Source organism: Balaenoptera physalus (assembly GCF_965194825.1).
Source record: "Balaenoptera physalus genome assembly, chromosome: X".
NCBI classification, from domain to species: domain Eukaryota; kingdom Metazoa; phylum Chordata; class Mammalia; order Artiodactyla; family Balaenopteridae; genus Balaenoptera; species Balaenoptera physalus.
This window is the reverse complement of record NC_138903.1, coordinates 95,236,334-95,250,334: the sequence shown is the minus strand read 5'-3', so window position 1 is coordinate 95,250,334 and position 14,001 is coordinate 95,236,334. Positions and strand designations below refer to the sequence as shown.

General features: G+C 52.6%; 1 protein-coding gene across 2 annotated transcripts in view; it reads right to left on the bottom strand.

The window, feature by feature from the left end:
* Positions 1-13,423, bottom strand: part of FRMPD3 (FERM and PDZ domain containing 3) — a 131,169-nt gene extending 117,746 nt beyond the window's left edge. For both annotated transcript variants that reach the window (XM_082447496.1, XM_082447499.1), the window contains exons 1-2: positions 10,924-13,423; positions 10,021-10,352 (exon numbers count right to left, since the gene is read on the bottom strand). The gene's annotated coding sequence lies outside the window, so the exon portion shown is untranslated. The remainder of the gene's footprint in view (positions 1-10,020; positions 10,353-10,923) is intronic.
* Between the last annotated feature and the right edge of the window lie 578 nt (positions 13,424-14,001).

Sequence of the window (14,001 nt, the reverse complement as noted above, 5' to 3'; positions counted from 1 at the left end):
AAACAAGTCAGGAGAATCTACTTAGTGGTTTACCAGCCACGCCAATGCCTTCCATGCCTTTTGGATCTGACCCTCCTCTCTCTGCCCACTGCCACCACCCTAATTATTGTACCTCTCACCTGGATTGCTGTAGTAATTTACAAGCTGGTAGCAATCCCTCCTTATTCCAATCAAGTCTGCTTCCTATGGCAGGGTTACCCATCCTAAAACACTTCAGCCAATAGCCCTCCAGGGCCTCCTCAAGTCCAAACTCCTTACGCTGACATCAAAGACCCCCTAAATCCAGGTACCCCTTCCCCAGTAAGTCATTTTTCCCCACCGCACCTCCACACCCACCCTCTCCTCTAGTCAGATCTCCTCACTCTTCCTTGATCACACCATGACCGAGCTCTCCACCTCCTGCCTTTCACCTAACTGAAACAGGAGGAAAGGGGGCAGGGCACAACCTTTAAAAGAATGACATAGCCCGAGGACATGACATAAACGGATTAGAACCAACTAGGTCCAAGATGGCGGATGAGTCGACTTCCACTAGACCTTGCGCCTCAGTATATGCTCATTGTAACACATCAGCAAGCTAAATGACACACCCGCAGGTGCCATGGCAGTTCCAAGGCTGACCATAAAGGTCAAAAAGTGGGCCGTGGCCCAATTCCTGGAAATCCCCACTCCTTCCCCAAAATAGCTGGAATATTCCTCCCACTTATTAGCCTATGAAATTACCCACCCGTATAAAAACTGACAACCCCATACCCTGGTGCCGCTCTCGCCTTCTGAGATGGCCCACACTCTGTCTATGGAGTGTGTTTCTCTCTAAATAAATCCACTTCTTACCTATCACTTCGTCTCTCACTGAATTCTTTCTTAGATGAGACATCAAGAACCTGAGCTTCATTAAGTCCTGAGACCACGTGTGTGATCTCAGTTAAAAGACCGTGGGTTCAAGTCCCAATCTGAGGTGCACAGTTTCATAACCATGCCTCCCCCTTGGAAGCCTGCTCCTTTTCTAGCCAACAGTCTCAATCTCACACATTATTCACAACCGAACTCAAGTTCAACCTCCTCTGGGAAGCCCTTCTCCCTCCAATCCAGCCCACACTGCTCACTCTCTCTGTGCCCTGAACCCCTATGACGCTTACTGTCGAGAGCACGTAACGTGGTACATAATTATTTCCCAACTTGTATTATTCTTAGTTGCTTCATACGAATAAGTATGATTTTTTCTGCTAAATTATGAATTTCTAAAGAGCAGACCCTTGGCTCTCTCCTTCTCACCAGAACATTGGCATTGGGCCAGACCCAGGAGCACTCGAGAGACTCCTGTTCCCTTGCCTTAACTCCAAAATGAAGAAGGAAGGATGAGATGAATGAAGGCCCTCTGAGGATCTTCTCCGTCCGTTGCCTCCACTTTCTCAAAAGACATTCCCGGCGGTTAAGGAGCTGAGGCTGCCCAGAGAGGCCCTAGCCAGCCCAATCGGCTGTTGCATCTCTAGTTTTCAGTCCACTCCTACCTCCTAAGGCTTTCAGAGCGATCAATAATGCTGCCTAAGTGATCAGTCTGAGACACGATGGGCTGCAGGGGCCAGTGTCTGATTAACTCAAGAGAATAAATGTATGCTGGAAGAGATGGAGCAGGGAGGGAGGAGAAGAAGAGAAAGCAGGAAGAAAGATGAGCTGGGGGAAGGTGGAGGGAGAGGTTTTATGGATGAGGGTCCAATAGGATGGAGCTGACAGTAGTGCTCACCTGATCTGATTCAACAGCTGAAGCATGTTCTTACTGAGGCAACTAATGTGGGGACTTTCTCAGAGCCCAGTGAATATGCCGGGGCTGCTGGGCAATCTTTGACCTTGGCAGGACCATTGCTGCCATGGCCCACTGAGGGCTTAAGAGGCTGCAGGCTCCCTATTGGATGGAAATTGGGTGTGGGATGGAGACCTCAGGGGACCCTAAGGAAGGACTTGGGTCTTGAGCTATGCTCACTGGCTGAGTCTACAGATATCCCAAGCCCTGGCACCCTTCGGTCCTCCACCCAAGACTGGTGACTGTGATATCCATGATGAAATGGGACAGTTGGCTGATCTGCCAGAGTGATGTCAGCATTACCTTTTCTCTGTCCATTGGTGTACACACTACCCCTCCTCCAAGGCTCGAGGCCTGGAAATTTAATTATTTGGCAGTTAACAAAAAATGAGGAGTTCGTTTCCGATTTTCTTTTTCTAGAGGGCCCAAATTTCTAGCTATACCACTAATCAAAGCTTTCTGGGAAAGATAGTGTTATCAGGAAAAAACAGAACAGATGGCTTATTGCTGTGCGAAAGCTCCTCCTTTCATCTAACCATGATTCCTGCTGCTCTCATTAAAAACCTACCCTTCAGATATGATATCATGGTATTATTACTCTCCCCATCACACAGGCTCAAAACCTCGGAATCACCTTTGACTCTCTTTCCTTCCTCACCCCACTCATTCCATTGGTAGGTAAATCAGGTTTCTTCTACCTCCAAAATGCATCCATCCACCTCCTTCTTTCTATCCCCAGCCAGCTACTGTAACAGCCTCCTAACTGGTCTTCATGCCTCCAGGATGGCCCCCTTTTAATCAATCTGCCAAATCGGGGAAAAAAAGGAGAAAAAAAGAAGAGTGAGCCTGAAGCTAATGAAGCCTAGAGATAACTTCCACTTACAAGAGATGCAGGAGATAGTGGAACAAGCTAAATGACAACAAGGGGAAGCAAGCAGACCAGAATGTGGGATGGGGGACGGAACAACTAACGTGACTTCTCTAACAAGTCAGAGACAGGGGACTGTCGAAAGGGCCTTAAGAGACATAATGACAAAATGTAATGTGCAGAGCTTTTCTGGATCTTGATTCTAACAAGCCAACTGTAACACATGTTCTGAGACAGCTGAGGACATTCGCGTATGGACTGGGTCATGGATAATAAAAAGGACTATTGTTACTGTTAGATGTGCTAATGGGACTGTGGTTATATGGGAAAACATCCATTCTTCTCAAATATGCGTAGAGAGGTATTAGGGGTGAAATGACATAATTGATGTTTAAACTTTATTTTAAAATACTTCAGCCAAGAAAAAAAAAGATGAATGAAGTAAATATGACCAAGTCCTGGTAATTACTTAATGTTGATAATGAGTATATGGACTTACTATACTATTTTCTCTACTTGGGGGGAGAAATGTTCATAATAAAGAGCAAAAACAAGGGACTTCCCTGGCAGTCCAGTGGTTAGGACTCCACCTTTGCTTCCACTGCAGGGGGCGTGGGTTAGATTCCTGGTGGGGGAACTAAGATCCCGCATGCCTCGAGGCCAAAAACAAACAAAACAGATAGTCATCCACTATATCCCAGACTCCCTTCCTAGCTTTATCTTCTACTCTTACCTCATTTCTCTATGACACCTACCCTATGTCCTCGCTCAAATGATTCCTGTCTGAACTTCATTTCTTCACTTACTCATTAATTCATTTGTTTACTCAATAAATATCTAGTAAGGACCTCTTGTATGCACTAGGCCTTGTAAATGCAAAGATGACTGAGGCTGAGGAAGACAAGAGGCCTCCTTCATCTTTATATCCTTTCTAGCAACTAGCACAGCACCTTGCACATAATAGGTGCTCAGTAAACATTTATGGAGCTGATGTGCAGGGGGAGATATGATAGAATCCCTATCTACTATTAACTAGTATTCAATCCAACCCAAGAAATGCTAATTGAACACCTACATTGTGTAAGGCATTGTGTGCTATGGAGATAAAAAAGAGATGAAAAACACCAGGCTTTTTCCTTTGTTGAACTTATAATGTAGACCAGACATACACATATAATAAGTTATATTTGCATGTGAGGGATATATGAATTAATGACTCAAGCAATAATAGTGAGGTGTATCAGTGATGCACTTACCAAATGTATTTTAGAGACAGTAAGTGCAGGAGGAGTTCAGAGGAGGGAGAGAAAGGCCTTCAGTCTAGAATGATCAGAGAAGACTTCACAGAGGAGGTGAATTTGAATGAGAGTTGAAGGACGGGTATTGTGGTATTGGATAGAAGTAGAGCACAGGCAGAGAGGAGAGGGCGCCCCTGGTGAGTGGGACGGCATGAACAAGAGCACAGTTGCAATAAAAAAATGTACAAGGGCTTCCCTGGTGGCACAGTGGTTGAGAGTCTGCCTGCTAATGCAGAGGATGCAGGTTCGAGCCCTGGTCTGGGAGGATCCCACATGCCACAGAGCGGCTGGGCCCATGAGCCACAACTACTGAGCCTGCGCGTCTGGAGCCTGTGCTCCGCAACAAGAGAGGCCAAAATAGTGAGAGGCCCGCGCACCGCGATGAAGAGTGGCCCCCGCTGGCCGCAACTAGAGAAAGCCCTCGCACAGAAACGAAGACCCAGCACAGCCAAAAATAAATAAATAAACTAATTTTAAAAAAATGTACAAAAGACATGTTTAGGAGAGCCTGACAAAAGAAACTTGGCTAGAGTAGAGGGTCCACGTAGGACTGTGTTTCTCAAGCAGACCAAGAACATCAGAATCACTTTGAAACTGAGCAGGACCCGGTGGGGCCCTCCAGGGCACAAAAGCCTTTCAGGCGTCTGTCAGTTTCTTATTTGCAGGATAAAGTCTTCAGCCCCCTAGACCTCCCTGAGTTCAAAAGGGCAGATTCAAACAGTTGCAAATCAGGGAAGGGAGGGAGTGAAGAAACAAGGGAGGAGCAGTCCAGAAACAATAGTGCAGCCTTGGGGCAGGAACCTGGCCCCACCTCAAGGAATGTACATAACAATATCTTTGAGTTCTTCTGCAGGAACTAAAGCTCCCTGCGGGATGGTAACTTCAGGCTGAGCACAAGATTCCTGGAGCACCGCCCTGCTACCTCATCACCAATCAGAAGAAACCAATCAGAGGAAAGTCACACATCCTGCAGCCCTCACCCCTAATTTTGCCTATTAAAAACTTCCCCCCCAAAATCACTGGGGAGTTCGGGGTTTTTGAGCATGAGCCATGCGACTTCCTTGCTTGGCCCTGCAATAAACCTTTCTCTGTTCCAAACTCCGACGTTTCGGAGTTTTACTTGGCGTCACTGTGCGTCGGGCACATGAACAAACAACTTGGGCGACTCTGTTCAAGTGCATATTCCTGGACTCAGGCTCTAGACCTACTGAAGCAGAAGCTCAGATGGTGGGACCCAGGAATCTGCATTTTAACAGTTCCCCCAAGCGATCTTGAGACACATTAAAATGTGAGAATCCACGATGTGGGCAAAGAGTAGGAAATAAGCTTGAAAGAATACACAGTGTTGGGCCCACTCAAGGAGAGCCTTGAATACCAGGCTCAGGAAGCTAAAATTTACCCCACAGGTATCATCCTCTCAAAGACATTGCTCATACATGTCTTGAATAAAGGATATTTAGGAATATTAATCTGGCAGGTGTATTATGGACCAGAAAGGAAAGAGACTAGTACAGTGCAGACATGAGGTGGTGGCAGGGTCAGGGTGGACCAGGGTAGAATCAGAGATGGTTCTGAGGTTTCTAGTCTGGGAGACTAGAAAGCTATGTAACAGAGAGGTCAGAAGAGCAAGGCATCTTTGGGAGACAATGAGATGAGTTTGTGAACGCTGAGTTTGTGACACGATGGCAGACTATCCAAGGGGAAAGGTTCAGCAAGAAGATGGAAATAGAGGACTGAAATAGCGGAGAGGGGTTAAGTTTGGGCAAGAGAAGTGGGAGCGCCCAGGAGAGGGGTGAGAGGGGAAGCCATGACCCCCAGCTGCCAACAGAGGAAGCAGACACAGAGGAAGAGGACACCCCGATCTGAGGGCTAAGGAGGAGTAACTAGCAAAACAGAGAAAAAAGGAGGAGTCACTGAGGTGGAAGGAGACCCAAACAGTACAACCAGGCAGAGGGCATCTTCAAAAAGCTAGCGATGGCTAGCAGTGTGGCTAATGCCGAGGTAAAGCCGAGGCTCAGAAAAGGTCACTAGCTAGGGATGCTCCCAGGGAAACCTGCTCACCTCTGCTCATCAACGCAACACAACAAGCACACCGGCTCCTCCATGTAACAGGCAGCACCCCTCCCTCGCCTCCCCCTGCCCCCGTGTCATACCCACACTGATTTCCAAGCTCGTTTCTTCTAACTGCCCAGGGGAGCAGGCGCTGGCGTGCCACTGGATTGTTAACGTTCCATCGTAAGGATGGTGCCCTCAGAAAAGGGGGCGCTGCCTGTCGTGGGTGGGAAATCACACAGGACCCCAAGATCCCTTCCCTCTCCTTACCAGCTCAGCTGAAGGGGGACCAGAAAGGAGGGAAGGTGGTGCACTTCCCTCCCCTTGCTCCCTCCCCTCCCCTCTCCTCCCCTCCCTACGCCCCAGCCCTCAGATTTCACAGCAGGGCTGCAAGGTCCAGCCCATTTTCAGAGTCCTTCGTTTTGGCTGCTGATAATGCAAGAGAGTGTTTTCCTTTTTGAATTTATGGTAAGAAGGAAAACAGAAGTCCTTGAGAGAAGAGCCAGAACAGAGTTTTCTGCTTCGAATGCTAATAGCCTTAAGGCTGGACCACAGCTGAAGCTATCTTGGGAGTGGCCTCCTCCCAGGGGCCTGTCAGAGCTAAGGGTCTTCACCCAGTATCGATGGGGACCCTCTCAGCTCCCCCTAAAAGGGATCGCCAGGGCCTCTGAAGGCATGAACCCCCAGAACCCCCAGAAGCTGAGCTTGTCAGCATGAGCCTCATTTCCCATAATTTGCTCCAGGTGTGTGTGTTTTTGTGTGCGTATGTGCATGTGAGCGCAAGCGTGCTTGTGTGTGCATGTCTGTTTGGAGGTCCCGTGTGCAATTTGTGTGTGTGTGTGTGTGTGTGTGTGTGTGTGTTGTGACTTCATCTAGCCTAAAGGCTCCAAAAGAACAGGGATCCTTCTTCCACTGCATTGGTGCTGCCCTCTCAGGGTGCCTCGTCTGGTGCTGGGTGCGGAGCCCAATCATTTTTGCAGAGTTGGGGGGGGGTACAGAGTGCTTCTGCTGTCCTGCATCCACCTGTGCTTCCCTCCAAGGACCAACGGGGGTACTACTGCAGTGGGGCGGTGCCGGACCAACGCCTCTCCTCTGCCCCTGCCCCCCTGAACACCCCCCAACCCCGACCCCTTGCGCCCTCCTGCCTTGCCCAGCCTGCTGCTGTTATCAGCAATCCCAGGGCTTTCCTGTTGCACTTTTTCAACCTACCATGGCTCCCAAAGGACTGAGTTGGTGGCAAAATCCCCCGATCAGGCCACACAGCTCACTTCCCAAGACCCTGGGACTGCGCCATTCACCAGAGAGCGAGGTCCTCAGACTCATTCAAAATGGGGCCTACAGCCTCCTAGGAGTGCCCAGCCCCCTCACCCAGGGAGGCAGCAGCTCCACTGCGTTCTCAGGAGCCACAGCAACGACAGCATCACTAGCTGATGTTTATGGGGGCACTGGCTGGCTCCGGGCAGCTAGCCCAGCCAGCCTGCAGGGCACCTCAGATGCGGGAGATACTAAGAGCCAGGAACCTGGGGCACCTACCCCCCTACTCTGGCCCGCCTCCTCTCTCTGGTGGTCATCAGCTCACACTTACAAGGCAATTGTGGTGGTGACTGCCGGTGGGAGAGAGGGGAGGATCTCTCCACACGCAGCAAGGAGTGTTTCTCTCCTGCTCGGATCATATCCCTCCCTTCTCAGAATCCTGCAGTGGCTCCCAATTGCCTCTCACATCAATTTAAACCTTCTCTCTGTGGGCCTCCAAGTCCTCCATAATTACATCCCACCTTCCCACATCCCCACTCCCACACACACATCACGCATAACTCGGGGCCAGACAGAGACGGTCGATGCCATCCATCCCATCCATCCACAGCGGCTCCTGCCTGGGTCCTGCCACAGGTGCCTGAAATCACCACCAACGGAGCCGCTCCTCAGCCTCCTTTGAAAATGCAAATGTTAACTGAAGGGTGAAGGCAATAAACCACCATCAGCTATTAACACCTTGGCCAGACAGGGATTCTGTCTTCAGATTTGATCGAGCTTGGAGCAAAGCCCTACCTAAGCGCCTAAGGGGGTGGGGGAGGGGACCCAGAGGCGCCTGGAGCAGCCGACGGGAGGGGTGCAGGGAAGGAGTTCTGACGTCGAAGCATCTCTGTCACGATTTTACCAAGGGCTACAGTCTGACTCGGCATCTCCACTTAAACCCGTCAAACGCACTAGTCCTCCCTCCCTCCCCCCAACCTGCTTCCCCCTCCACACATACATTATGTCTTATTTCACCTCAGGGGTGCCCTCACGCCAAGCTGCTGAGATTGAATTGCTTCTCTCACGTGAAAAAAAAATAAGCTACGAAATTGGGTAGAAGCTGGCATGTCTGCCTGGACATGGCCAAGTCTTGCTGAGGTCTCCCGGGGGAGAGCTGAGAGCCTTTCGCTCAGTGGAAATAGCAAAGGCTTCCTGGGAAGCCTCTCAGCTCCCAGGAAGCTGAGGGCTGGGTTCCCCCGTTTCTCCTGCAGTGAGCTTGATGGGCAGGGAAAGGGAAGGAGGGGCAAGGTCCCCCAGCCGAGGGCCCCAGTGGCTGAATCGCCACAGCACCCCAGGCCCTCAAGGCCAAAGTGTGTGCCTTTTACCCCAAGACTTCCAGTGGGAAAACTCACTCGGGGCTTCTCTCTGAGTCAGCATAGACTCACCCACCCTCCACGCCAAGAAGGGCGCCCCCAAGGGAGCCTTGCTCTTATAGCCGTTTCTCCAATGGGCAAGAGTCCAGAGACTGCCCCGCCCTCTGCAAGAGCTGCAGGATGCTGAGACCACCCGGTGGACTCCAGGGCTCTGCAGCTGGACTAAGATGCCAAAAGGAGGGGGCAGGTCTGGCAGAATTCAGCGTACACCGTGATCAAGGGCTCTTTGGTGGCAGCTACAAGGGTGGGGACGCCACCTGCTTCTAACGGAAGGTGTCAAGCATTTTTGTCCCTGCAGTGGTTTCAGTGTGTGTGTATGGGTGTGCAAAAGAAGCCCAGGAGCTCGGGTGTGGATGGGCACGACTACAAGAGTTGGGAACGCTTTTGGCCAGAATGGAGTTCTTAAGGGCCCTGGTAGAGGGGTCTACAGCAGCTTGGGGTGGGGGGTGGCTATGTGTTTGTGCCTTGGGTGGCAGCAGGTACTGATCTGCAGTAATGTGCAGTTGTCATGTAGTTTCTCAGGGACACTCTGAGACAACACACTCACTCACATACACTCACTCCAAGCTCCAAAGCACCCGGCTGAGGAGTAGAGAAGCGAGCGTGTGTGTGTGTGTGTGTGTGTGTGTGTGTGTGTGTATACGTGTGTTAGCGGTGCTGGGGAGGGGGTGCATGTAGCTGTTTGTGTTTGGGTGACTGCTTCCTGGTGGGAGGGGGCAACCGTAGCTGTGTGTGTGTGTGTGTGTGTGTGTGTGTGTGTGTGTGTGTGTATGTTTCGCCTTTGGATGAGGGTGACTGTGTAAGCTGAGCGCCGGGTATACAGTGCGGCTGTGTGTGCGTGTGTGCGTCCGTGTCCGCGTGCGAACATGGCCCCGGGAACCACGCACATGCTTCAGACAGCTGTTTCTGGCAGCCCAGGGGCTCGGTCTTCTCGGGGCACCCCGACTAAGGGGCCACCTCCCAGCAGCCAAGCCCCGCGTCTCGCCGGCTCTCCCAACTGTGCCCACGGCCCCGGCGCGCACACAAAGGCTCCATAATGAACGCGCTGCGCTCCCCTGTGCTCGGCTCCTCGACCCGCACCCTCAGCGGCCGAGGCGAGCCCGCCACTCCGGCGACTCACCGGTCAGTGGGCACAGCACCGGCCGCTCCCCCCGCCCGCCCAAACTCCGGGCGGCCCGACGCTCGAATCCCCCCGCCCCGGCCCCGGCTGCCGGGGGCGCCCAAGCACCCGGCCTCCCCGAGCCTGCCCGGGGCGGCACGCTCCCGCCGCGCCTCACCCCCAGCCGGGCTGAGACTGCGGGTGCGCCTCCCTTTAGGCAGCGCGCCTCTTACCTTCCTCCTCCGCCTCCTCTTCCTCCTCCTGCTCTTCGGCGGCGCGGCGGCGGCGGTGGCGCGGCGGCGGCGGCGGCAGCGGGACTAGGGCGCCCGTGTCCCCGAGCCCGGCACGGGCGTGGGGCTCAGTGGCGCCGGGCGGCGGGGCGGGCGAAGGTTGGCGGGGCGGCAGCAGCTGGCCCGGGACGCGGGGAGCTGGCGCGCAGGCGGCGGGCTGCGGGCAGGCTGGCAGCGGCGCGCGCGGGCTCCTCGGGCGGGCTCCATGGCTGCGCCGCGGGCGGCACCATCGCCGTGGCTCGCTCGTCTCTCGCTCGCTCCAGGAGTGCGGCAGGCTGCGAGGTGACGGATGGCGGCGAGACGGCCGGACGGCCGAGGAGGGGAGGGGAGAGGGGGCGGGGGAGGGGAGGGGAGGGGGAGGAAAGGGGGGAGTACGGAATGAGGGGCCTCTCCGGCGCCTCCCGACCCTCGAGTGCGGGCGTCGGTTTCCCCGAATGGGAACGCGGCTTAAAGGCACAGCTGCCGGCTCGGGTCACAACTAAAAATACGCACAAAATTGACAATTGGGGAAAGAATCTCCCAGGATACAACCCAGCCACCCAGCTACCCAGCCCGACGCTGCCTCACTTTTTGAACCTGACCGTTCCGCCTGGGCTCTGCCGGGAACTGCTGGCAGCGAAGAGGGCAAGCCAATTTCCGAAGTGCACCCGCGAAAGTGGGGGTAATGGGGGCGGGTAGTGAACTGCCGAGAAGGGGCCACGGGAACGCTCGCTTCGGGACTCCATTCCCCGGCCCCTGACCTTGCCTCCCCGAGCACCCCCTCGCCCCCTGTTTGCTCGCCTTCTGCTGGGGTGGGCCCTCCCTGCAGCTCCCCTTCTGGTCGCCACCGCCAACGTCCACACGCACCTTGAGTTTCGGCTCCGTCTCCAGCTCGCAGCGCCTCTCCCCAGCACTGGAGTGCGAGCTGTTTCGAGCCCAGGCCCAGTTCGGGAGCCCACCTCAGGAAGCGAGCGATCTGCCAGCTGGCAGAGGTCCGCTTAGAGCATGCGGTTGGTTTGGTGAGAAGGGAAGGAGGTTAACATGTGTGTGCGTGTTTGTGTTCACCAGCAGATGGAGGGAGGGTCCTGCACACCACACATACACACACACACACACACACACACACACACACTCCCAAAGGAGAGCAACCAGGCACACAGCACAGTGCCTGATGAATGATCTCAGGACATTTTTAAGAGACACGCTGTGAATACTAAACATGTAGCAACCGAGATTCAAGGAAGGCTCTTGGTCTCCCAGGTGGCTCCAGACCCCTTTGGAGGAGTTCTGGGGATCTAGAAGAAAGGCCGCTCTTCTTCTCCCCTAAAAGGTAGCCTCAGTGGGGACCCACAGGGACTGGGAAACTGGACAGTGGGTCTGGGAGGGCAAAGTTGAGGCCAGGGAAAAGAAAAACAGAAGGAAAGGGTGGAGTTGAAGCCTCTGGTGATGCCAAATGCGTGGTGAATTTTTGCACGCCAGAGGCCCCTCGCAGACACAACTAACATTGGCACACTTGAGCCTCAGCAGTTCTAGGGTGAAAAGTGAGCCCTCCTCAATTTCCCTTGTGTGCCTGGACTCTGGAAGGGAGGCTGTTGGGAAAAGGGGACCCATCCCAGTTGGAATCTCTTCCCCACCTCCAGTTCTACTTAAGCATTTGGGTAAAGCCTCAGAAGAGGCTGGAGGGCTACTGAGGGGCAATCCTGGGGCAAGAGGATGGTCTTGTGAGCTGCGTGGAATTTCCAGGATACAGAGGAGAGCTCCCAGTGCAGGGCTCTGTGGCTCCCCGCAGCTGGGATCAGCAGTGGAGTAGCTGACTAGCAGATTTGCCCATCTATCCACTGAGCACACTTTTTGCTTCCTTCCTGGCACTTCCTACTGTGAAAAAAAGGATGGAAATTCCCTGCATCTGGATGGGTTAGCCTAGGCTGGAAAAACAAGCCGAAGGAATTATTACAAATGGATGGTGAGTGAAAGTAAAGACATACCAGGGAGAGAGACACACAGCATTCCTGGGCAAACGCACAGGCAGACCAACACACAGGAAGATGCTCTGAAGAGCACAACACACACACGGGGACACACACGGATCACACGTGGGGCCACAGACACACTGAGCTAGTACCAAAAAAAAAGTCTAGTCTAGCTAGAGAAGTGACTCAGACTTGATTTCTAATCCTTCCAAAAGAGAGAGGTGAAGAGAAGCAGGGAAGAGCTGGCCTCCTGCCTCCAGGGACTGGAGAGGGAGCAGGGAACCAGCTGTCTAGTATGAATAATGCTCTTTGCGGCCAGACGGTCCCTAGCTGGCTTCCTTGGGGTGGTGTCTCCGGGGCGGGGGCATCCCCTCCAGAGTTCCCTGATCCTTACCCAGTTCGTTCCTTATTAATTTGAACATTAATAACACATACCAATAAGTTGGTTTGTACCAGTTCTTACAATTAAAACTCAACGGGTTAATAACTAAAACAAATGCATTTTACAACTCTGATTAGCCATCTTCTGCTGCTTGCTGGGCTCACTGGGAGCAGATGCCAGTCTCCAGTCATTCTGCTGTGCAGTAAACACAAGCAAATAAGGGGTACTGAAGGGGAGAGAGTATTGGGAGGGACTGTATCACTGGACATATGCATGTGTGAGGGCTCCTGGGTGAGGAGTGAGGCAAGGTACAGTTGAGAATAGAGATTAAGTACACAGCGTTTAGAATCTGCTTCTTATTAGAGGTGTAACCTTAGGTAGGTCACTTAGCCTCTCTAAGCCTTACCTGTGAGATGGAGATGCTGGCAGAACCTACTTCACAGAGTTATTGGGGGTATTAAATGAGATAATGGATGTAAAGATCACAGTTAATGGTAGCTGTCATTCTTTCTCAAGAGGAATCTGCCTCCTAGTCGCCTACTAAAAGGCTCCCCGTTTGGTTCTCACCCTGCTTATTTCCTGTCTGAAGTGATGTAGGTTTTTTTAAAAATAAATTTATTTATTTATTTTTATTTTTAATTTTTGGCTGCGTTGGGTCTTCGTTGCTGCACGCAGGCTTTCTCTAGTTGCGGTGAGCGGGGGCTACTCTTTGTTGTGGTGTGCGGGCTTCTCATTGCGGTGGCTTCTCTTGTTGAGGAGCACAGACTCTAGGTGCATGGGCTTCAGTAGTTGTGGCACTCAGGCTCAGTAGTTGTGGCGCATGGGCTTAGCTGCTCCGCGGCATGTGGGATATTCCCGGCCCAGGGCTCGAACCCGTGTCCCTTGCATTGGCAGGCGGACTCTTAACCACTGCACCACTAGGGAAGTCCTGAAGTGATGTAGCATTTGCATTCTGTTTTACTCTTGGACAAAATGAGTTCTTGAGCCTACATGCACATTGGCGGATTTCATTTCCAAAAGGAGAACTCCCCCTCCCGCCCACCCTCCCTACCCTCCCCAGAATCCAGAATCACATAGTAGGATTTGGGTTTTTTTGGCCACGCTGCGCAGCCTGCGGCATCCTAGTTCCCCAACCAGGGATGGAACCCGCGCCCTCGGCAGTGAAATCGCGGGGTCCCAACCACTGGACCGCCAGGGAATTCCCAGTAGGATTTGTTTCTGTTTTTGTTATTTGACAAACTGTCTGCACCCCCTATGCTCAACAAAGGAGGAGGGAGAGCAGGAGACAGGGTACAGAGAGGGTTCTTCAACATTCTTAACCCTGTGCCCAAATGCAGCAAAATAAACACTTGCATGTAAAATTGGGACCCTCAATCCAGTCACACTGAAATTTGGTGAGGAAGATCCCCTCGGGATAAACATTTAGTCTCTTCAAATCTCATGACAATTGGATGACGAATGACAATCTTCCAGCCAGAAGTCTATTTCCTATTGAAATCAGTACATTGAGAAGAAGCTAATAAGTGGCACTCTTTTTCTCCCCTGCACACTGAGAGTGGATGGAGGCAGCCCAGCCTCACTGGCACCTTGGAC